This window comes from Cavia porcellus, unplaced genomic scaffold (assembly GCF_034190915.1).
Source record: "Cavia porcellus strain 051 isolate PalLab524CR breed Dunkin Hartley unplaced genomic scaffold, mCavPor4.1 scaffold_3, whole genome shotgun sequence".
In the NCBI taxonomy this organism is placed as follows: Eukaryota; Metazoa; Chordata; class Mammalia; order Rodentia; family Caviidae; genus Cavia; species Cavia porcellus.
The window spans coordinates 86,371,117-86,396,112 of NW_026947486.1; the positions used below are offsets into that span (position 1 = coordinate 86,371,117).

Genomic DNA, 24,996 nt, shown 5'->3' on the forward strand with positions numbered 1-24,996 from the left:
GTAATCAACTGGTTTCTCTGATCACACAATCAATATTTGCATTTATTTAAGCTTATAAAATAACTCTTGGTTGATTAAAGTACACAGCTTTCTTATCCAGAAATGTTATTCAGTATTTATTCAATATAATGATGATATACTGACTCTGCAGAATTTCTCTCCTTTGTCCCTTTGACTTTTTTATAGAAATGCCGAATATTAAAATAATGTCATTAGAGAAACCAAAATTAAGGCTTGACAAGTCTCTTTCTTGCTTTAATTTACTTGTGGGAGAGGGAGAAGTGAGACTTTGAAAGAATGGAATAGGTTTGGGGTTTAATGTTCATGTACCCTTGAAGAAAAAGCGTTCCAGAAATGCACTTAACCTTTTCAGATTATGAAACTGGTTTCATATAGTAAGAGGTATTGACATGTCATCTTATTAGGAAATTCCACAGTAGGAGAGTAACTTTTCTGTAAATGATGGTCTTTATTTCTGATAAGACTATTGTTTGTTATGAGGTCTGTTATACTCTAGATCTATCTGTTGATAAGGATTCTTTGAAGGCCGGGTTATGATGTTTTGTTACTCATATAAAATTTCTATGAGTAATAAATTTTAAGTGATGATACCTTACATGCTTGCTACCTCTGCTTAATAGCTATATATCTTGGATAATTTGTCAACAATCTTCCTTAATCACTGCCCAGTGTTTGCCTCTCTAAGGGTTATTAGACAGGTTTGAGATATATTTCTAGAGGTAGAATCAATAGAACTTACTCAAGAGAGGATATGGGGATAAAGAAAAGGGAAAACAAAATTTTGTTTTAAAGAAGTAAATGAGTAATTCTGCAATTAAAAGAATGTGAAAGGCTGGGTGAAGAACAAGGGTGTGTTATCAACTAAACTAACATTAATATTTTTGTCTCTCTCTGTCTCTTTCTGTGCCTCTGTCTCTGTCTGTCTGTCTGTCTGTCTCTCTCTCTGACTCTATCTCTGTCTCATACATTATTCTGAAAAGCTAGGATGGAGTTAGAAATTTGAAAGTATTTAGCGTGTAGGTGGTATTAAATACATAGAATTTACGAGAGATAATAGAGGAAGCTAAAGGATAAATCTTTAAATATTGATGGATTTAAAGACCATATATTCTGCTATAAAAATACACAATTAATAATTGTCCATCAAAATAAAAATTTAAAAGACCAAACAGAAAAAAGCCACCATGAAAGGCCACTGGGAAGGATAGGAGAATTAGTGACAGGAGTAATTCCAATGAGATTACAGTGGAACAACAATCCAAAGAGTACATTTTTTTAAAGAAGAAAGGTATTCGTTATAATTCAAATTACTGGGAAATCATGCAAAATATATTCAGAGAAGTTCCCATTGAATTTATCAGCATGGAAATTATTGGTAACTATAGGAAGACCTGTATTGATAAAGTGGTAGTTGTGAAGCCTGATGGAATGAAAGAAAGAGAATGGAAAGCTATGTTGGGGATTACCAGACAATAAGAAAATCTTGGGAGACAAAAATACATTTTGAAAAATTGTACCTTGGACTAACAAATAATAGCACAGAAAAAATTATCCTGAAATAGTCCCTGGATATATATATATATATATATATATATATATATATATATAGTTTCTGAATCTCTAATGAATAGTCTTGATTTATAAGTTTGGCTCTTGTAGTGAATTTATAATTCTACTCCCACTCATATCATTAAAAGTGTCCCCTTCAAGACTTCAAGACACTAAAAACTGAACTGAGTAATTGTCCAAAAAAAATCAAGTCAGAACTGACTAAAACAATTAGAGGCAAACATTTTTTGTACGTTGCTTTGTACAATTAGAAATCTTAGACATGGAGGCATATATCATTCTGGGTTTTGCCTGAAAATAATAGGATTAGATGAACAGTATCAGCAAAATGGCAGGTCAGGCTATTCTTAAACTACCTCAATATAAACCTTTAGGGATGCTGGACATAATGAAACAGTTTTAAAAATGCATGTCATAGCTCACAAAAAAAGAAATCCTCATGTGTCAGAGGCAGATCATACTCTAAGAGCCACAGTAGTAAGCATATGAGTCAAACTTCTGTCAGCCTTGAGGGTGATCAGAACCAATAACGACTAGGTGCTTGCGTATTTATTTCCCCAGAGAAAAGAGGTGAGATTTTGGATCCCATCCTGCAGAAAGGCATGACCCTTGAAAGGCTATAATCTTGGTTAAATAGCGACAAACTCTTTCCAACAGCCCAGATATTTGGCAAGAAAGCATTGACTACATTTAAAAATGTAGTAATAGTAATGGTAATAATTAATAAGACAAGAGTTAGAAAATAATGTAGAGCTAAAAGCTTATCTCATAATGATACATAAGATAGAACATTCTGAAGTATTTGTAAAGCCTTGCATTATTCAGGAGTTAAGTAAGAGATTCTTTGTCAAGTATGTATATGAAAACTTAAAGGTGGAAACTGTTTCTAGTAACATAGGTGAAAATAACTTTTATTATTCCCATTTCATGAGAATTAGAAAATATAGATAGAATATACTTTTTCCTTTCTCTTTTAGAAAAGATATTAGGGTTCACAAAGCCTAACAAATTACTGTGTCAATCTCTCAGGAGGAAAAAGAAACCGAGAGTGGTGAGACTAAAATTCACGGATGTTTTCCTGTAGTGTTTATCAATTAGGGCAGAAGAAGCTACAAAAGCTCAGAATCTGGGTTGATATAAGTCTCATGAGGGCAGAAAAATTTGCATATATAATGGCTAAGATCTTTCCAACATTGAAAAAGCCACTAGACCAAATATAAGAAGGAAAATGGAAGAAATGAAAAAAAAGAGATCAAATTCAAAACCACAGTAAAACTTTACTAACTCCCTCTCTCATTAATATAAGAAAACAACAAATAGAAAGTCTGTAGAATTTTAAGCAACATGTGTAACAGACTGATGTAATTGACAGAGAACAATGCAACAAGGGAATACAAAATTCACATAATTTTCAAATGCCTATGGAAAGTTTACAACTATTAACGTATGCTGAGCTATAAAATAAATCTCACAATGTTTCAAAATACTGAAATCATATATAGCATGTTTTCTGCCTACCTCAGCTTGAAATCAGGAACAGAAGATGACTATAAAATCAACATATATTTGAAAATCAAGAATATCCTTTTGAATAAACCACAAAATCAGGAAGAAATCCTCACAAAATTAAAATAGTTTGAAATGAAAGAAAATGAAAGTACCATATATAAAAACTTGTGTATGTAGCTAATTGTATATAAATAATTTTATAAATATGTATAGGAAATTTTATGACAGCATCCATTCTAATAGATTAAAGAAAAGAAAAGCAAAATTAAAGAAAGTAGAAGAAAATAATAAAGTAAAATCAGAAGGTAACAGGAATAAACATTGTAAAATGAATAAAGAAAGCCAATACATCATGAATTACACAGATCAACTGAAATTAAAATTCTCTATGAGAACTGATCAAGAAAATATACAATATCCTACAAACAAAATTGGAATAAAAAGATCACATCTCATGGATAGTACAAGCGACTTTTTGTCAATACCTATGAAAATGTTGATGAAATGAACAATTTCCTGGAAAGCACAATTTAATGAAAAAACACAAGAAAATAAGGGAAACTGGAAAGTTTTCATAAATAACTTTAATCCACAATGAAGAATATTTCCATAAAACTTCCATGCTCAGATAACTGCACTTATAAATATACCAGAGTTTTAAGTAGCAAAATGGGGATGAAATTTTTCAAAGGATACAAAAAAATGCTTATAATTGGCTTTATGGGATTAACATAACTCAGATGTACAACTCCAACATGCACATTATAAGAAAAAAAATGAGTGAATCTCACACATCCCAGTGCAACATTCTAAAAAAAATATTAATATGGAAAATTACAACAAATTTGTGCTTATTTAGGAATAAGAAGGAAGAAGCATAGTTTAACATTTGAAAATCAATCAATATAGTTGATCACATATGAGATGAAAGAAAACTAATAATTTTTCCTATAAACATATGAAAATTATTAGATAAAATACAAAACGTTCATTTATGATAATAAGTTACATCAAATGTTAAGACTAAATGGAGCTTTGAATCTGGTAAGGCTTATCTACAAAATACTCACAGTAAACATTTGATAATGAGAAGTTTGAAATTTTTCTTATTAAGACTGAGAAGGGTCACATCTTATTAATTCTGTGCAACTTAATTCTGAAGGTTTCAGCAACTGAAGCAATACAGGAAAATGTATAAACATTAAAAGGAATGACATTATCATTTTTCACAGACAGTACTATGTGCAAAGCCCCAAAATAATTGATATAAATAATTTTTGAATTAATATATGAATTTAGGAAGGCATTTAGATAGTAGGCTAATATATTTATCAATATAGCAATATCATACAATGAAAAAAAATTTAAAATGCTGAGTAAAACTTTACCATGGAATCAGAGAAAAACTAACAAACTATATGCAAAACACATACTAAAAATGTAAAAATTTATAAAAGAAATTAGAAAAGATGTGGAAATTGGTATTAAGTTTATGGTTTAGAAAACTCAATTTGGATGATGCCAATTTTCCCCAGGTAATCCTGTAAATTCAATATATTATCAATATCGCAACAGCTTTGTGTATTTCTGTGTATTCACATGTATATGAGAATTCTGATCATCTAAAGAAAGAAGTATAATAATGTGGCTGATGGCAAGGTGGTCTGTGGCTGATGGCAAGACTCATGACAGAATTAGATGAGGGGGTATTATCATATTGTCAAATAGAACAGATTTTCACACATATTAGGAAACTTGATTTATTGTAGCACTAAGACTGTGAAAAAAAACCACTGTTATGTTAAAATGAATGGTCCTGGGAAAGCGAGTATCTATTAGGGAAAATATCTTTACTTAACCCTGTACATGAAATTGATTCCAGATAGAACAAAGTGTCATGGTTTATGTTGGTGGCTCCCAGGCCTCATGCATTTACATTATGCATCTGTGATTGGTTCATTGTCTAATGCTTGGATTGATGGTGTCAGTGCTACACCCACACAGGGGTCTAGCCAGGATGTGATGTAATGGCAGGCAGAAGGGGTATCTTGCTCTTTTGGCAGTTTCTGCCTTGCTGTTTGCAGCTGTCATAAACTGTGGCCCGCCATGCCAGCCTGCCTTGGAGCCAACTGAGTATGGACTGAGACCTCCCAAAACTGTAAGAAATAAATTTTTCCTTCTCCAAATTTTGGCATCAGGTATTTGTCTCAGTGACCAGTAAAAAGTAACTAAGACACATGGTAAATATAAACCAACAAAACTTGTTGAACAAAGCATAAGAAAGTAATTTCCTGACATTAGGGCAGATATAAATTTAAAGAATACTCCAAAATTCTAACTATAAATGTAAAAAATAATCAATTAGTCTACATCTAAATTAAGAACTTCTTATTGAAAGGCAGAGAAAAAACATGCAGGAAAGTGCTACAATATATGATTGCAAATAACTGAAAGGAAGACCTTGTATTTGGAATATAGAAAGGACTCTTTCAAATTGATAATAAAGAGACACATGACTTGTCAGAAAAACATGCATGAGATTCAACCAGGAACTACACAAAAGGGGAAATATACAGTTTGGATACATACTAAATAGTAACGCCGAATGCAAGAAATTACATAAAATCACACGTCTAAGATTGCATTAAAATTATCAAAAAACAGGCATGTATTAGAATTCGGGGTAGTTACCGTAAGACAGAAATTGGAAGGAAATCGGGAAATGGCACTGAGGCACGTTCTGAAGGTAGTAGGCTATATTTTTTTCATGAATGGTGGTTAACAGGTATTTCATACTTTGATAATTTCCTGAACTATATGATTTTATATTCAGTACTTTTCTGGATCTGTGTTACATTGTAAGAGAATATTAAAAATTTAGTCATAACAACAAATGAAGATCAGAATGGGTAACTTTTCTAGAGGAAGAAAGAATAAAGATAATCCATTCAGCCAAGAAAAGGAAGAAAGAGAGGGAATGTCGTAGAAGAAAATAAATATTAGAAATAGCAGATCTAAAGTAAGACGATAAAGCATAAATTTATCATGAATAATCTCAGTACGTAAAAACCAACTGAACTAAAAGTTTCAAAGAAAGAGGATCTGAAACTGAATGGAAAAGAAAATCTTGCAAATTCTTTCTGCTAAAAAAGTGTGCTGGAAACATATTAACATAGAAAAATTACTAAAGAAAAGAAAAAACACAACAGAAGAATAGCTACTATGTTATCAGATGAAATAGACTTCATGGTATGAAGTATTATTATGGATAAAGACAGTCATTATACAGTGATAAAAGGAAATACTGACCAAGAAGATGTAACAAACCAGACCCTATATGAAAATTTAAGTTGAAAATATATAGATCAAAACCTGACAGACTTCTAGTAAGGAACACTATTTTACAATAATTAAGAAGAAAATTAGTGGGGATGTAGAAAATTAAACAGTACAGTCAATAATTTTAATATAATGGACATTTACTGAACCCTAAAGCAACGACTGTACAATATACACTGTGTTCAAATGCCATTAAAACAGAAAAGATTAGTCCACAAAACATTTCTCAACAAGTGACAAAGATTTTACATTATAAAAATATTGCAGTTTCAGTAAAATATAACAAATTTAGAAATTAATAAACAAAAAATAACAAAAGAAAAATTCCAGAAAGATATTGTTAATATATGTGCTGCTAAAACAAGCACAGAAAGGTGTTCCTTAAAAGAAGACACTTTGAAATAATTGGTTACATTTAAAAATTATATTGGAAATCAAGAAAATACCTTTATAAGACACATGAGATGCAGCTTAATAACAGAAGAAATTTACAATATAAAACACATTTAGTGGAAAAATAGAATAACTGAAATTCAGCGAGTTTTGTAAAGGGCTCCTCATATGAGTAGACAAAAGAAACAATGAAGGTAAGGGAAAAATTTAATGAAATTAGAAATAAATAATAGAGAAGATCAACAAAATCAAAATTTGGTTATTTGATGTGAATAACAAAACAGAGAAACTTTTGGCAAGAAAAAGAAAGATACGAATAAATGTGCAATATTAAAATGTAAAGGAAAGTAAAAAATTCTACCAATTTTATGCCAAAAAGTCTGAAACTTCAAATGAAACAGATATCTTTCCAAAAAAAAGGACTTGAGAAGAAATAGAAAATACAAATATACACTAAAGACATTGAAAATGTCCAAGATGGCTTTGCAAGTGTATCTTGCCAAATTTTAAATGGGCAATTTCTCTGTTAGAGTATAACAGAGAATAAAAGAAGGAGTGGAAATTTTTGAGCCACTAATTCCTAGGTAGATAAGAAAAAGATAGGTGAATCTCATTTACAAACATGGATACAAAAATCTCCAATAAAATACCTGAAAACCAAGGAAAACACACAAATAGTCACACACACACACACACACACACACACACACACACACACACACACTGCAAGATAGAAATCACAACTAAGTAAGCTTGAATGCTAAAATGGTTTAACTGTAGAGAAATTTATCAGTGTAATTCACCATTGAATTAATCTTTCTCACTCGAATCCATTTCATAAAAATTAAAGAAAATTATAATTGTATGTGCAGAAATAACACTAACATTTATTTTCTACTTATGATAGGATCTCCATTGTAATCATTGTTTTCAAGGGAACACATATAAGACAGGACACATAATTTATAGGATTAATTTATAATATTCACCCACAGAATCAAATGCAGAAGTGTTCAAGCAATCTGTCTGTACACTAGAGACCCAAAGAGTTCAGCTGAAACTCTGGATCCTACAGCAATGTTCTGTACAACTACTCCAGATAAAAACCTAGAGCCCATGTCCTCCTTGAATACAGCTGGAGGACTAGATCCCATGACAATGTCTCATGTAATTCTATATTAAGGATCTGTATTAGGAGGGCTCAAAAGTCAGTGGTGGAAGCTAGAAAATCTGTATCCGTGGGATGAAAGATCTTTGCCAGCAGACTGAGGGATCTGCATGGAGCCAGGAAGCTATGCTCAAGGTAAGGACACAGATTCCCCTGAAGAGGATAAGAGCCATCCTCAGTAATAGCCAGCACCTGAGTTCCTCTGCTGATGAGAACAGCTGAGTTCATATCAGGAAAACCAAAGTGACAAGCTTCTCTAGGAAAATCAACAGTACACTACCTTCCCTTCCAGTTCTTTTTATGATGTTGGCAACAATCTTTAGGCAAGCTGTCCACAGCCAGCACTAGGCTGATTCAGTTCAACTGGATATTACAAGTTGACCATTAGTTAATCCACCATGATCTCCTATCAAAATAGGACTGTGAAGGGAATTATTGAATATGACAAAGTTTATTTACCAAAATTGTAGAGTAAGCATTATACCCAGTTGTAGAAAAAATGGGGTATTCTCCTTAAAGTCAGATACAATACAGTATCAGAATTAACTATTGCTTCTAATTCAGTGTTGTTCAAAAGATGTCAGCTAGTACAACAAGGCAACCAAAAATATAAAATGCACAATACCTGGGAAGGGAGAGACAAAACTGAATGCACAGTTTAATTATGAAAACTAAAAGAGAGGGTAACAAAGCTGCTAAATATAAGGTAGAAAACCAGCATGCCTATATATCAGGGACAGGCAATGTAATTTTTAAAAAGACTCTATTCACAAACAATATATATAGAAAATACATTTCAAAGGTCTTCTAAATAAAAATTCAAAAGTTTCAGAACACATACAAAGATCCAATCAATGGAGTGCTATATTTCTCTGTGTTCACGACTCACAAACCTCAATATCATTAGAATGTCTATTTTCTGCTGCTACTTCCATAAATTCAAGGAAATTTTAGTTAAAATTCTAACACTTTTCATAGAGCTTGAAAATCAGATCCTAAAAGCCATATGGAGCAGAAAAACCAAGAATATAAGAAAAGTCTGAAGTATATTAGTTCATGTTTGTATGTCCTAACAGCAACGTCCATTAGTAGGAAAATGGCAGGTATGTGCTAGTATATTCATACAGAACAAAATATATAAATTAACTTTAGTAAAGTAGAAATAAATGCCTTGATATGGGTAAGCCTTAAAAACGTATTGATGAAAGAAGGAAATAAAAACACGTGTGGAATGATGCAATATATTTTACAGATACCAACATTCGGAAAAGTCTAAAAATGTATATGAAAATAATAAAATTTAGGATACTCACTGATGAGTTCAAATACTAATTACATTGAATATTACACATGTATGTATGCATAAAATATAACACTTTCCTCCCACTGTTATATGTATAATTAAAATAATTTTTGCTATAAAACACTGGAAAGGCTGTCTAAAGACTGTTGTTACTTAAAAAGCAGTATTTTCACCTGTACATCATGTTATTTCATATGTCTGAAATATTTAATAATGATTTATAAAACTAAAAGTCAGAGGGGTCTGGATTTAGCTCCGTGGCCTAAGTACCTGCCTGGCAAGTGCTAGGTCATGAGTTTGATCCCTGGCAATAAAAAAAATCCGCCCCAAACCCCCTAAAAGTCCGTAAGAAACAACTGTCATTAAGGATAGCTATATTATAAATAAGGGAAGATGTCACTTAGCTATTGCACTTAACACAGAGGCCTTCACAGATCGAAGCCACAAACACAAGTGTGATTTACAGTTTCAGCACCGCAAGTATCCAGGTGGGAAGCGATATCCTCATGAGTAAGGGTATCTGCTAGGAAATAAATCATCGCAAATAAAACAGCAGAACTTAAACAATAAAGATTCTTGATTTTGAACTGCAGTAACATTTCAGCAACTGTATCCCATTTTAAATGCAGTTTCTGGACTGATTCTGAGGTTTTCAATCACAATCTTGTAATCAGCAGTGGGGCTGGTACGGAGGAAAGATGAACAGAAAACAGATGCTGTCAATTGTATAATTTATAAACAGGAAAGAAACAATATTCACTGTGATATATTTTGCCTCATGAGTAGTTCATTTATGTGTGTAATGTTTTCTATTTGTTTGAAAATACATTAACATTACAGTCTACAAAATATGATAAAAGAATACTAAAATATAAATTCTTTTGTGCAAATGTATTAGAAAAGAACATGAAAAATATAAGCAGACACTTTAAAGTTCTACTGAGACATTTCATTTTTAATGTTTCCTTATGCATGTTAACAATGAACAGTAGTTGTATAAATTAAACTAGGATACAACCAAAACCCTTCTTTGTTACATGCTGACAAAGAACAGCTTGATTAAACAGTAAATCCTTCACAGCCTCCGTCAGAACCATTTCTTTGAGATTTACTCTTTAGACAAAATTTCCTAGTGAAGTAAATTCTACTACTCTTGACATTTCAGCTTTGCCCAATATTAGACAATGATAACATTGAGCACCCCACAATATTAAATCTGGTTATCGAATCCTAAAATATGTATTTATGTGAAAATGCCTGTGCTGCTACATAGCATTCTGAAAAAGGAAAGAATATCACTTATGTAAAATTTGAAAATAATATTAAACATTATCACATATTCACTCTCTCCAAAACTAGAAAGACCAGTAAAAAATCAAGAAGTATTAGCTCAGGAGGGAAATTTTAGAATTGGGAATGAGTAACCCAGCTTAAGGTCTGGAAAAGTTTTTACAGTTATAGGTACCAAGTTTCTCACTAAAATCAAGGAATGAATCAACAAAAAAGTAATACATAGTATTAAGTGCTAAAGTTTTCATAGTCTATCAGCTGTCTGAATCATTTTCATTTTATTACTTTCAATTCCTTCTATTGCTTAGTAAAAGATATTCTATTAGAGTGTTGGGCTATTATAAGTCTCATAATTTTATAGAATACACATGTGAATACATATACATACGTGCACACATGAATGCATTTATGGTTCCTGTAACCATCAGAAGTAATATTTAAAAATATTATTTGATGACACGGCATATCTATTTTATAGCACTGGGGATTGGACCCAAGGCCTTCTGCACACACCCTACTGCTGAGCTATAGTTAAAGCACTTATTAATATTTTTTGAGACTATGTCTTGCTAAGTTACCTGGACTGGCTTCAATCTTGCAACTGTACTGTAGCCTCTGGGAGCTAGGATCATAGGTTTGTAGCCCATGCCCACCAATTTCCATTAGATTCTGTATCATTAAATTCATTAAAAGCTGTCTCAATCTTCGCCAGTACCTTACTAAGCTGTCTCAATCTTTGCCAGTACCTTACTCTGACAAAGATGTGCTTTCACCAAGAATTGTGCATTACATTTCCTGTGTGTTAAAAGGTTGGTGTTCAACTTGGCCTTGAAGTGATCAGTTTTGTATCACCATCACTGCTGCCATATTGTGTTGCCTATTCAGAGGTTCAAAAGCAACAGAGGCAATCAATCATAGAATGAAACCTCAAACACAGCAAGCCAAAATAATTGTTTTCATTATAAGTTGATTATCTCATCAGGTTTTTATTACAGTGACAGAAAGCTGACTAATACACTGTGTTTGGGAAATAATGCATACTTCATTTTAACACAGAAAATCAATGACAAAGACATGGAAGTTGTCCCTCAGCCTCAACATCACAAGGTGCTTCACTATGTTTTTGTAGTCTTAACATTGCTTCACATCAGAACAACAATATGACTGAAGCAGATACAAATTTTCAGCAAAATTTATCTGCCTATGTAGCAACACACAAGCAGCAGTAACAGCAACAACATCCCCACAGCCCAGCCTATACAATGTGGAGCCTCAAATTTTTGATGTACTAAAACAAAAATCACAAAGGATTGAATTTTTCCACGCCCATGATTGTAATGACCTTTAGTTTAAATTTTCATGGATTTGGTTATCACATATGGCTTTAGATTTCATTTAACTGTTGTTTGATTGAAATGAAAAACCAGACAAAACAGAAAAACCCACGCCTGATTTACAAATTTTGAATCCACTCAGTCAGCCAACTTTTTCACTACACAGAATTTTTCTTTTAAAATCAATCCTGTTTCTGTGTTTGCTAAACAAAACATTCCCCTCTAAAGGTGGATATCACCTTTTGCTTACGTTAGTGATCAGAAACTGGAACTTTTGAGGATGAAGTGAACCCTTATTCATTCATGGCTACAGACTGTGAAACTGTGTTTCAATCCTCTGATTATTGAATCTGACAACCTTGTTTATCCAGTAGCATAGCCAATGCCAAACAATGTTTCACACTGGAGATTTTCCATAAATGCTTATCACCAGATCCAACTGATTAAAGATTGTCACCATAAAATCATCACCGCTAAGGAGCAAATATCAGTTTTTGAAGCTCATAAACTATCATTATTATGGTATAAATACTCTAAACTGATAGCCATAAGAACATGTGTTTTACTTTATTTACATCTTTTAGCCCAGAATTTCTTAGCAGCATTGATATGTATTTGCAGGTTGTGACCACCTAAAACGGCAAGCCTATTTACAACAACTGCTGTATACAACAAGTTATTGCTACATTTTCATTCAATTGACTATTTAAAAAGTGCTTCTTGATAAGTTAGAAAGCTATTCTTTATATGAAATATTTGTCACTCTTTTCTCATAATTTTGTATGTTAAAATTGCACTTGGAAGAATTTCCTGTCCATTTCCTTACTGATACTTGATGTATTTTTTTCTTCTCAACAATTTCCTGACAACACTACTTCTGTCTGCAAAATGAATTTTCATCAATTCCCATAATGCAAAAGGAAATTTTCTACATGATGTTCTTAGAAGGCAATAAGCCACTCCATTTAGCACACAAGTATCCACCTTCCCCTATGCTCTACAAATGACAGACTGAGAGAACTTCAAAAACATATGGAAGTCTCAGAACACATCAGATGCATCCTCGAGTGGAGAAGCCAAAGCTGTTTGCTGGAAGGATCTTCATGCAGCCTGAAAAATATACCCTAAGTAGAAGAGAGCTTACAGAGTTCTCTCACCCTTCCCACCATTCACCAGTTGTTAAGGACTCTCCATGCTTTAGAAAATGAAGTCTAAATAGTCTATGAGAGAAATAATACTAGCAATCATGGGCCAACCTGTACAAGTGTGGTAGGCTGTTACATCCTTAATGTGCTCAAGGCACTATAAAGGCATAGAAAGCAGCTCTCTTTCAAAGTCTTGGGCAAGGGCTGCATACATATTTACAAAGCTGCCACCATTGCTCAGCAGACCGTGAATCCAAAATTTATATTTGCCCCTATAAATAAATATGACAAGAATAAAAGAACTATAAAGAACCCAGAGTCCACAGAATCCTCAGCATGATAATGACAAAGGCAAAAAATATGCCCTTATATAACATCTGAATGCACAGTTTGTTACCACTTAATTTATTGAGTATTTTCCTTAATTTATCATTTAAAAGGTTATTAGTGCCATCTGAACTTTAGGAGACATGATTTATGTTTCCTAAAACCAGCCACACCCATTTTCTAAAGATTAATAATGGAATAAAGAATTTGACTTCAAATCTATCACGTTCTGTGATAGGAACATTTTAATGAGGTTATATTATGCTGCAAGAAATGTACATATAAGTAATGTACTAATGTAGCTATATTTAGACAAATGTAAAATCCTTGATTCTCTCTCTCTCTCTCACTGTCACAAATAGCATACTACTCTTTTCTACCTGGCTAGTATACCAATAACATAAAATCAATACGTTCATAATGTATCTTTTAATTTCTACTCATAAATCTTATTCCTGACTTCACATTTTTTATTATCACAGTAATATTCCTGGTTTCTAAGACTGAGATCTTGGACTATAAGCTTTCATCTGCCTTTTGTCGTATGATCTCTAACTATTTCAATTGTTCCATTTGGATCTCTCCCTGTCTCTTGTCTCTGTCTCTGCCTCTCATTTGTACATCTTAGTGGTCAAGTCCAGCCTCTAAATCTTGATTTCTAGGGCTGAAATCTTAGTTAAGTCATTGATTAGGTATGTAAACTTGGACAAGTCAATACATTTTTCTGTATTGATATTGTATCAATAAAATACAACTTTTGCAAAGATCAAATGAGTAAATATATGTAAAGTGCTTGCAGCACTGCTGAGCACATAAGTGCTATGTGATCGTTAGCAATTATAATCATCTCTGTTTCTAATATGCATTCTAATACTTTAATCGTCTTTTATCTTAACTATCATCACAGAGTAGATGTGCTGGGAGGTAGGATACAAAAACAGGGCCAAGGCAAGCAATACCACAATTCTGGACTTCTAATTATACTGTAAAGCCACCATGATAAAATAGCATGCTATTGACAAAAAATAAAACCAGATTTTTGGACTACTGAAAAAGAATAAAACATAATGAAACAACTTCAAGCACACTCAACTATGTTATTTTTGACAAAAGGAAATACAGCCTCTTAAACAAATGTTACTAGGACAACTGGTCACCCGCATACTCAAGATTGAACATAGACCCATATCTTTCACAATGCACTAAACTAAAGTAAAAATGAATCAAATATCTAAACTTTAGAACAGAAGCATTTTTCTGAAAAACAAAATAAGTAAAATTGTTGAAGACATAGGTCTAGGCAAAGACTTTCTGAAAAAACCCATGGTTACATAAGAAATAATACTGAGAGTCAAGAAGTAGGATCACATCTAATTAAAAAGCTTCTGCATAGCAAAGCAAAACACTAATAAAGTGAAGAGACAACCTACAGAATGAAAATTTTTTGTCAGCTGCTTCTCAAAGGATGAATATATAGGATACTTAAAGAACTAAAAAATTAGATCCCTCAAATATAAACACCTAATAAAAAATGGGAATCTGAAATAGACACTTCTCAGATGAAGAAATACAAATGGCCAATAGATACATGAAAAAATGTTTAACACTACCAGTCATTAGAGAGATGCGAATTAAAACAACACTCGGATTCCTTCTTACTCCAGAAAGAAAAGCTACAATCAAGATATCAACTAATAACAAATGCTGGAGGGGCTGTGGGGAAAAAGAAACCCCTTTCCCTTGTTGGTGGGAGTTTAAACTGATACAACTCCTATGGAAATCAGTATGGAGATTCCTAAAAAAAACTAAAAATAGAAATTCCATTTGACCCAGCTACTTCCCTTCTAGGTATCTTCCCGAAAGATTTAAAGATATCATATCGCAGTGATATATGTATACCTATATTTACAGCAACACAATTCATAATAGTTAAAACTTTGAAACTCCATCAACAGACGACAGATAAACAAAATGCGATATTTATACACAAAGGAGTTTTACTGTGCTGTTAAAAAAAAAAAAAAACTTGAGTCATTTGTAGGAAAATGGATGCAGCTTGAGAACATAGTGTTAAGTAAATCAGACACACAAAGTTAAATATCACAAGATTTCTTTTACGTGAAAAACAATATAGAAATAAAGCATGAAATAAAAGACTGATAATAGGGAAAAAGCAAGAAAAAGTTTTAATCAATCATGGATAGTGTATCTAAAAGTGTAGCTTAACTTAGTACAATTGTCTCACATGTTGTATGTTTTTTGGATTATTAGTCTGGTTTTTAATCTCAATATGGGATAATTAGTCTTATAACATCTTGTAAGATAAATGAATCTGATGCTTAAAAAATGAAAAGAGCGTAGAAGGAAGCAGGAAATAAATTGAAATGTGTTAGATATATGTACTAATTCCCTGCAATGAGTGTAATCATTATGTACTGTGAACACGTACTAACAATGAAAAAAAGAAAAGAAAAAAAAAGAAGCACAGGACTTTATCTCAGAATTCAGCAGTGAGCTCATTATGTTGAAGTTTATTACCAAGTAGAAGCATGGGTCACCTGTCACCAGTGCCTGAGACAGAGCCTCTGGACCTTCCCAGGTACAAGGTAGAAAGAAACCTGAGGCTCAGTGGGATGAAAAAATGCTTTCATCTGCATCACACTCCTAAGATTGTATGAGTCCTTCTGGTCATCAGACTCAGGTGAGATCCACCTTAGCATCACCCTTGGTGACTGACGGTGCCCACCACCTCAGTTAGCCCTAACTTTGTGCACCACAGAGTAGAGAAGGACTCTAACTGAGAGACAGGGGAGTGTGGGGATTTAATGCCTATTGTTATTCCAAAGACTAATTATTATGAATTATAACTTTCCAGCTACTTGCAAACTACCAATAAACAGATAGAGAAATACCTTCTATGTTTAAGAGGGCCAAAATGTTGCACTCTTTTGAGGTTTGGTTTGTAACTTTTAAAGATATCAGAAGATCCCCAAATTCAAAGTAAACACCTCCTTCCTGCTCTGCTGTAGGCTATTTTCTTGCTAATATATTTTGTGTGCACCTCTAAGATTATCAATCCAAGAAACCAAAAATGTCCTTTAAATTGAAATAAGACGAAAATAATTAAAATTAGCATAAAGAGTAAATCTTAAGTGCTCTCATTCCACATATAAAATATGTGAGAAAATTGAGTGTTAACTAATTTGAGTGCCATAATCATTTCACAATGTATAGGCCTATCAAATCACTGCATTATTCGTCTTAAATATATGAAGTCTTATATGTAAAACATCTCAATGAAGCTGGAACAAAGAAGAAATTAAAAAAAGAAATAATTTGAAGTGTAAATGTCCAACTAATAAGTTCATTATATAAAATGCTTTTTTATAAAATAAAAACTATGGGTTACTAAAAATCACAGAATATATTCATGAGTAAAAATGTGTTGATCATTTATTTTAGATGTGAAAATATTCCCTTAATCTTTTTAATTTTAGCAGCCAAGTCCAGGCTGAGGTTTATTTGGCTGGCTCCTGCAAAAAGAAATGAAAGTCAAAATTCTTATTTAGGTTTTAATATATTCAACCACATTTCAAATTTTCCTTAACAAGCTTAAATATTAAAACAGCTTTTAAAAATAAGCATATAAAATAAACAAATCATCTTTATCGTGAAAGCACTCTGATTTTACTTCCTCTGCATATTTAAATGATGACCCTTTTAGAGTTATTCAAATCCTGTAACTGTCAAAATCTTAACTTTCCGCTTTTTAATAAAAATGATTTCCATAAAGATTAGAAATTAATCTAACCTGACTCTCAAACTTAATATAGTTTAGTGCTTGAAGCTGTAAAAATTCACCTATCTAAGTTTAATAAAGAAACTTTTTTCAATTTAAATATACATTGCGTTTAATAAGCTTGCATGATAATTTCAACAATGTTCATAGGCTCTTTAAATTGCCTTCCTGCTGTGTCCAGGATACAATCCAATTTCATTTTTCAGCAACTGAGTTAAGAAAAGGTTTCAGCACCACAAAGCAATTTCTGAGTGACACGAAGTGAAATGATTAGAAGTTAGCCAATGAGGTTGCTCTGATGCAGGGTTTGAATAGTTTATTTATATTTATGTAAACCAAAAATATTTGACTCTTTGAATATACATGAATTTTTGATGGAAATATTTATCTTTTACCCAGTATCTGTCATTGTGAAAACTAGCATCCTATATTCTTTCATTCTTTTCAGCTTTCCATCCATTGATACAACTCACAAATATTTTTTAGGTGTGCTCCATGAGTTAAGCATTGTGCTAACTGGTAGAAATATAACAACAAAGACAGATATGGTCTCTGCCTTCCTGGAGCATTAAATCTTCTGCATAAATACTCAAAGGAATTTGTAACTAGCCACAGAAAAACACTGTGAAGGGAGAGTGCAGAGTGCAATGTGAAATGATAACAGAGTGATCTGATTTGGGAAGTCAGAATTTTGACTTCTTCCAGGCCTTGCAATTTAAATTTAAACTTACAGGATATGTGACTATGAGTGTGTGGTGATGGAAGAAATTAAATGTATACTATATCTCTCAAGTAGTGTAAGTGCCAGGTAGAAAGAAATGAGATGGAACTGAAGAAGTAGACAAAGGTCAAAGGATTCAGTGTGTTGTAGATTCAGGTAAAATTTTTAGACTTCATTGTAATAGCAATGGGAAAACATTAAAAGATAGGCAGAGAGAAACAAAAATCATTTTTGTATTAAAAGTTTCTTTGGATATGATAGAGAGAATGAGGTAGAAAATAGAGATTCAAGGAGATGTTTTAGACTCTTAAGAGCCTGAGAGACAATAGTTTCTATAAGTAGGGAGGCGACAATACATGCACAGAGAAACGGATGCTCTCAAAATAGTTTTATGTGGTGGATTTGAAAGACCTATTGACTGATTAGCTCGAGGGGATAAAAGTTGTAGATATGCCATGAATGTCATATAAGGTTGGCCTGGGCAACTTTGATGGAGCTTATGTTATTTTTATTATTATAGGGGCTACTGGAGAAAGAGCAGGATTACTTTGAGAGAGGGAAGGTATCACAAGTTTAGTTTTAGACATGTTAACTCGAGATGCCTGTAAGAAATCCAAGTAAAAATTTCAAGTAGACAGAGCGATCTATGGTTCTAAATTAAGAAGACGGATTGGGAATAAACACTAAATTTGTGAGTACTTGAAAATGGTACTTGAAACACTGGGGTGAGTATTGAGTAAGATGTGAAATAAATGAGGTCTAATACTATTTAACTTCTACATTTAAGGTCAAGCAGAAGAAGTTTCTGTCAAGGGAGCATGAGAAGTGAGAGGGAAGCACCACAGATGTGAGATGAAAATCAAGAGAATTCAGCATCATGGAAACCAATAGCAATTGAGTTTTCATAAACATGGAACATTTCACTATTGCAAACACTACTAAGGTTAAGCAGGATGAAGATTTTAAAAATATTCATTGTATTTAGTAAAATGGTAACTTACTGACAGTTGTATTGGATGAGGGTGGGGACAAAGCCAGGATAGAATATACTGACAAATGACTGGAGTAAATGTATTAAGGGTAAAAGGACCCAGGTTTAGCATTGTCACAATAGTGAGTTACAAGTATAACAATAGAGAAAATGCAAAAAACTTTTGTGGTGTAAAATTGAAATGGAGGTCACAGTGGGAACCCATGGTTTTTGATAGATAGGTAGATGAGATAGATTAACATAGATACAAATAAGTATATTATGTATGTAAACCTATGTGCATATTTCCTGTATCTGTTGATTATGAGGACCTGGAACTAGCACTATTCCAATAGCAAAAACATTTTATGCCTTGAATTTAACTTCTAAATACAGTTTCATTAAAAGTATAATATTCCTTGGAGACGTAACTGAGTATAGGGACAGGGATGAAAACATGTAAGATGAAACTAGAGGATCTTTTTGTAACCATATAAGAAAGTGCTCAGGATGATGTGGACATGTCAAAAGAAGGCAAAGGCATCTTGAAGAGAAAATTACATACCAAAAGAGAACACTTTCAGTAGGAAGAGAAACAGAAACTATAATCCAGCAGATAGTATAACAAACCATGATTTGAGGAAGGTAAAAATAAATGAGTGAAGAAACTGAAGCTTTGACAAGTAATTAACATTTCCATAGCTTCGGAGTTTCTCCTCACAAACATTTGCTAATTACAAATACAGAATAGTAGGTTACAGGGGGGAGCCTGGCAGATACGATCTTAATTAAAAAATCAAAGGTAACATCATTAGAAGTGGGACAAATCAATAATGGGCGCCATCCAATAGGGTACAATGAAAAGAATGTGGCAATAATTCTGTGACAGTATTGGCACAAATGCATAACCTGAATGTAATTATGATGAAGCATCAGAAAACCTCAAATCAGAGAGCATTCTATAAAATAACTGGTGTGCTTCAATAAACTTAATTAATTAAAGAATTCATCAATACAAAAAGGAACACTGATGTATGAACTTTAGGACTGTCAGTCACGGGAGTTATGGAAAAATGAGGCAGTATTCTACCTCAAGGGGACTACCAGGACGTAAAGCTAAAAGAAAATGCTACTTCTAAACCAGATTCTATATTACTGTGACTACTGGCAAGACATGAATGAAGTCCTGTGCATTAGGTCATAGAAATATATACATTTGAATTTCCTAATTTTGATAGCTGTATCATCATTATGGAGAATATTGTCCTTGTTTTTAAGAAATGCACAATTAAAATTTGGAGGAAATGGGACAATAACACGTTCTTAAATGTTTCATGAGAAAATTCCTTATACTCATATTTTTCAGTAAAGTTGTGGTTTTCCAAAATGAATAGTAAAAGGTGAATAGAAAGTAAGAAAATAGAGAAGTGAAGTGAAACCATTAATTACTGAAGGGTTAAGCATTACTCGGGCAGGTGCTATTTCAAACACTTAATTCTGGCATCGAATGAACTTGATAAAATTGTCATTTTTATGTTTCCTGCTATAATATCTTATGCGAGTCAATGAAAAATATGCAAGTTTTGTCACCCTATATTTAAATAATTTGACTGGTAAGTGGTCTTTTTAATTGTGGCTCTGTTTGGGGAAGAGAACTTTATTAGCATCTCAAACATAGATCTTTAAAATTTAAGACTGAATCTATACTGTTTTATTAATCTTTTGTGTTAGCTTCAGAAATAAAAATATCAGAAGGAGATAATGCCAATGGAATGGAAGGGCTGAGATAATTGGGTAGTTAGAGTAGCATGGGATTAAAACAAGCATTTCTTTTAAAATGTAAGACATAAGATTACATTTAAAAGCTCTTAGAAAGATCTAGGAGAAACTAGGGTTAAATAAACCTTAGTGTGCCAGAAAGTGGGACAAGGGTGTAACCAATAGCACAGGTGGAGGCACTGATCTTTACCAGAATATTTCCTGAACTGTAAAGTCATCATCAGAAGAAAGTAAGCAATCACGGATACAGCCACAATATGATTTTAGATTTTAGACAGGAAATAGAGAGCTTTCATATGTGATAGCTACATGATAATGCTGGATGAGTATCCACTGAGAATGAGTAGACAAAAGCAAAGTTAGAAGTTTCCGGAAACTAAAGAAGGTCTGAAAAAAATTGAGCAGTATGATAGAATGAGGAAACTTGCAGAATACAATGATATTTTTGTGCAATGTTTAGGGCCCAAGAAAGGCAGATGACTGTTATGATTAGGTAAACCACCAAAAAACTTCCCAACCCCCAAAAAACTTTTGGGAGTGTTCAAGCTTTATAGAGGTGAGGCATACTTAGAAGTCTTTTAGTCATATGCCCTCGAAGGAGATGTTAGGACTATGGCTCCTCCTCTTTATCCCTTTAGTTCTGGCTGTGGGTGAAGAGGCCTCCTTTGACATGAGCTCCTGCCATAACGTACTGCCTTATCACAGGTCCAAAAATCAGTGGGGCCAACTGATCACAGACTGAAACTTACAAAATTTCATAACAAAATATACCTTTCCTCTTCTAAAATTTATTCTTTGTCATTGTAATGGAAATCTCGGTACCACAATAATCAGGAAGTTTCATTTGTACCAATATACCTAAGTGAAATGATTTTTTCCCCAGTAAGGCTCAGTTCTTGGTTATAGGTAGAGAAAAGCTGACAACTGACATCATTCATGGCTGACATTTTGCTAGGGAAGTTGAATGGAGCAAGAGATTTTGGGTTATTTTCAAGGATTCCACTGATAGACAATTTGGGTTAGAATTTGGGAAGGCTTTTTTCCCCTACATTCTACATACGTAGGGACTCCTACACAGACAAATATTCTGTAACTTTTCTTTCAATGGTAGAAAAAGCACTAAAACTGCAACTCGGTAAGCTTCTAAAATGTCAGAATAAATCCAAAATTGAACAGTGACCAAGCTGAAAATCTCACTCTTCCCAATAAATTATGATAATGTTCTGTACTTTGCTTATCACTTGGAATTATTAATCAGAACTTTAAAGTACTAGCAAATAATTACACATTTTGGGCTGCAAAGCCTTATCTATTCAGTGTCATTAGAAAGAGATTAAATAGATAGGTCTTGGAGTCAAAATGACAACTACTTCTTAGTCTCTTAACCCCCCAAAACTCTATTTTTTAATGCTTCATTGCAATTCAGATACATGGATGAACACATGAGCAGCTTCATTTGGATACATTTTTATTGGGGTCCTGAAAATATGTTTCACTGGAATTTTCTGCTATCAAAAATAAAAGTCAAAACTACTGACTGGTCTATTGAACAGAGCCCTTAGCTCGTATGTCAGTTTGTTCTAAAACTTCCTTTATAATGCCTGCATTATATTTCTTTCCAAGTTTTGGCTAATGAAACACTGTGAAAATAAATAATAAGATTATTGGGAAGTAGAAAATTATAAGTCTAGAGTTTCAGGCAGAATTCAAGGTGTGCTAGACTTGACTGGAATGGCAGTTGGAGATCCTCCACATATTGACAGTGTAATGGACCAAGGACAAGGTTTGAGGACAGCACAACAAATAGGGGAAGGCAGGAACCTAGGGAGAGGTGACAGGCCACAGCAAGTAACTTGGCTATTTTCACAATTTTGATGACACCTCATTCTTGCCATGGTATAATATGAGATAAAATGATACACTCATTTCCCAAGGTATATTAATCTAAGATATGATGAAGAAAATGAGACATGTGGGTCGGATGATATGTCAGTGTCATGATCTTTGCAATCTTTACGTGAAAACTTATTTTGAAATAGGTAATTTTGCAGATGTGATTAAGTTAAGAATACTGAGAAGAGATCACACTGGATTTACCTATTAGGCTCTAAATCCAGTGATATCTAAAAGATGGAAAAGGAAAAGAAGTGAAATATGTAAGAATAGAGGCAGATATTAGAGGTGCATATTTCAAGACAAGGCATGCCGATAGCTGCCAGAAGAAGGAGGAGACAAGAAAATATTTTCCCCTAGAGTCTCTAGATAGTGTTCTGCACTGCTAATATTTTGATTATAGATCCCTGGTATGCACAATTCTAAGAAAATTAACTTATGTGCTTTTGAGCCACTGGTTTGGGGTAATTTGTTTTGGTGGCCTTAGAAAACATATATTGAGCATACTGTGTAAGCACCGTGATTATACTCTAGTGATCAAAACCACACGATACATTGTAAACCCACAGGTCTTTTGGCATTAAGCAATAATGACAGTAGTAGGCACTGTGGAGGTTTATTAAGAATTTAAGATATGAAGTATTACACTAAATTAATAGATTTTTTGTAGTCTTAGCAACAGCTCTAAGCTAATATTACTGTTATTAATTTCACTTTGTAGATTAGAAGATCAAGGCTTAATAATTTCTCTGATGTCATACAGTCAGCAGCCAGGAGAGGAGAGATTTGAACCCACGTATGCTAATTCTGAAACTTGCGTCTTTAACTCTTACTTTGGACTGCTTTCAGCAGTAGCTTGGATATATTACCGCTTATGTACTGAGTAAGTCAGACTAACTAAATAATAAAGGGAACTTAGCTTTCAAATTCAAAGTTTCAACAGTTAATTCTTCATAAGAAGAACAGTTGTGTATTAAAGGAAGATGGAAATTTTTCAAGGGGATCTAGGAATGGAGGAAGAGGAGATGGAAGACAGAAAGAGGGGCAGCAAAAAGAATAAGATGCAACTTATTGCATCTTATACCAACTACACAAAATGAAGGTATTCATTATTTATTCCAAATATATACTAGTAAAAAAGGCACATCTTGGCTCTTAGTCTGAGTGACTATAATAAAAATATAAGTTCTGCAGCACCATAGTTAACCTAGCCAGCATTAACTAGGACATTATTCTAAGAAAAATATGAAATTGTTCTTTCTTAGATTGAAGCTCTTAGATTTAAGGTATTTTCTCTGTATGTGAAGGGTAATTTAATAAAATCATTGCACCTACAAAGTAGGTATTCCTTGTGTCATAATAACACTTCACCCTTTACTTTGACTATATTTTGTCTTTCTTCTTACACCTGTGTACTAACATCTGCTGCAAATTTAGTTATTCTATATAAAGTAATCACCAAAATGGAAAAAAGCCATAGTAACATTGTACCATCTCAAAATTAGCAGCTTTTTCTAAAAACTGAAGGTGAAGTGTGATTCCATGACACTTGGATTGCCATCTGTCCTAGGAAGCCCTTCCATTCCATTGGCATTATCTCCTTCTGATATTTTTATTTCTGAAGCTAACACAAAAGATTAATAAAACAGTATAGATTCAGTCTTAAATTTTAAAGATCTATGTTTGAGATGCTAATAAAGTTCTCTTCCCCAAACAGAGCCACAATTAAAAAGAAATTTTTTTTTCAAAATTCTAGCCTTTCAGGTTGTAGGATTCTTTATTTTTGTTAAACCAAAATGTCGAGAATGGTCAGTTTGAAGCAGTTGGGACAGAAATTCATCTTCAGGCACAAAGTTATTAATGTGTGAGGTAGAATCAATTGACTTAATTTAGAGCCCGAAATTGACTAATTATTAGCCATATAAATGTGAATATATTGCTTAGTTATTGTGAATCTTTGTGTTTGAGAATGTTATCTGCCTTTCTTGCTTAGAGAAGTGTTGAAAATAGGTGAAAATTATTTGAAAGTGCAAGAAGTAAACCAAAGTAATCTTTATAATATAGGAATGTGTGTGTTTTCATCAGGACAAACATGGATTTGAATCTTGGATGTGCTATATGCACTTGGGAAAACACTTTAACTCTTCAGCCTGCTAAATGTCACATGAGATACATACTTGTAAGAGTAGTTTTAAAGAGATGACACCTATGAAAGTGTTTGATATTACTTCTGTTCTCTATTCCTCTCTCTTATTTCTATTTCTAAAGATCTCTAGGTACAGGATATATATAATCTTCCACTCGGGACCAATGGTAAGTTTCTCTTACATGGGACTCTTAAAAAAAAAAAAAGGAAGAAAGAAAAACACATTCTGAAGATAAACCCCTAGAGACTGGTGTCAAGTTAAAGTGTTGGGCTCCCCAAATTTTCATGGA

General features: G+C 33.1%; 1 protein-coding gene across 8 annotated transcripts in view; it reads right to left on the bottom strand.

The window, feature by feature from the left end:
• The window catches only part of Tenm1 (teneurin transmembrane protein 1), a 757,085-nt gene that overhangs the window by 188,070 nt on the left and 544,019 nt on the right, over positions 1 to 24,996 (bottom strand). The gene's annotated exons all lie outside the window — the stretch shown is intronic.